Source organism: Stegastes partitus, unplaced genomic scaffold, assembly GCF_000690725.1.
Source record: "Stegastes partitus isolate 25-593 unplaced genomic scaffold, Stegastes_partitus-1.0.2 Scaffold225, whole genome shotgun sequence".
NCBI lineage: Eukaryota > Metazoa > Chordata > Actinopteri > Pomacentridae > Stegastes > Stegastes partitus.
The window spans coordinates 388,410-389,489 of record NW_007577956.1 but is presented as its reverse complement, the minus strand read 5'-3'; positions in this window follow the sequence as shown (position 1 = coordinate 389,489).

The following is a 1,080-nucleotide window of genomic DNA, read 5'->3' as shown; positions in this document are numbered from 1 at the left end:
TGTGTCTGAGCCGGATAGCTCAGCAGAAAACACTAAGAAGCAAACGCAGAGGAAGTCTCGTAAAGCCTCGGAGCACGTGTTCCTGAAGGAGTTCCTCGACAGTTTACCCAAAGTGCCCTCAGACTGCTTCGGGACGTCCATCTCCAAGCTGTACCTGGAGCCCGTCTTCTCGAACATGTCCGAGGTGTACCGGCACTACTACAACCACTGCCTCGAGCAGAAGGCCACGCCGCTCTCCCGCCAGGTCTTCTGTGCCGTTTTTAAGAAGATGGATTTAGGACTGTGCGACCTCAAAAAGGATCAGGGCTGTTCTTTTGGTACAACAGGAAACTTGTTTAATGAGCTCTGGGAGGAATACTGCATGGAGAGAGGAGCTCAGGCAGAGAAAGCAGGGAGCCAGTAGAGGAGGATCCATCAAACAACCGGACCTGATGACCTTCATTATGTTCTGTTCAGCATCGATAGGTGTTGCTTCGTCAGCAGCCCGACTGTCTTCATGCAGCTCAAACAGATGTTCCACCAAAGTGTAATTATTTCAGCACGACATCCGTTTTGCTCCTTTATGATGTGATTCATTTTGTCGGCCATCAAACGGCATCACTACAGAAGAACCCACTAGAACATTCATCAGCTGTTGTGAAAGCTGAAAGCCTCTGAAAGGACTTGAAACTACTCAAAGTATTTATTTTTTTGTGTGAATTAAATAGAAACAAAAAAACGCAGCACTTTGCAGAATCCTTTCAGAGTAAGAGCTCGACTCAAGGTGGAGGTTTTTTTGATGTGTGTGTGTGTGTGTGAGCTTCGACGCTGGTTTGAAATGGTCCCTCAGGTCCATCACGAGTCCGGTCTCTGTTGGAAAACATGATTGCAGCCTGAGTGAGTGCCTAAGAAGTACTACAGATACACCTGAATGGACATTTAGCTGCAACGGCATCAGTGTGGCCACTTAACCCCAGTGTCCATCCAGGGTGAAGGCAGGTTCACCTGGACAGGTAACCAGTCTATCACAGGGCTACACTTAGAGACAGACAACCAAGCACACTCACATTCACACCTACGGACAATTTACAATCACCAAGT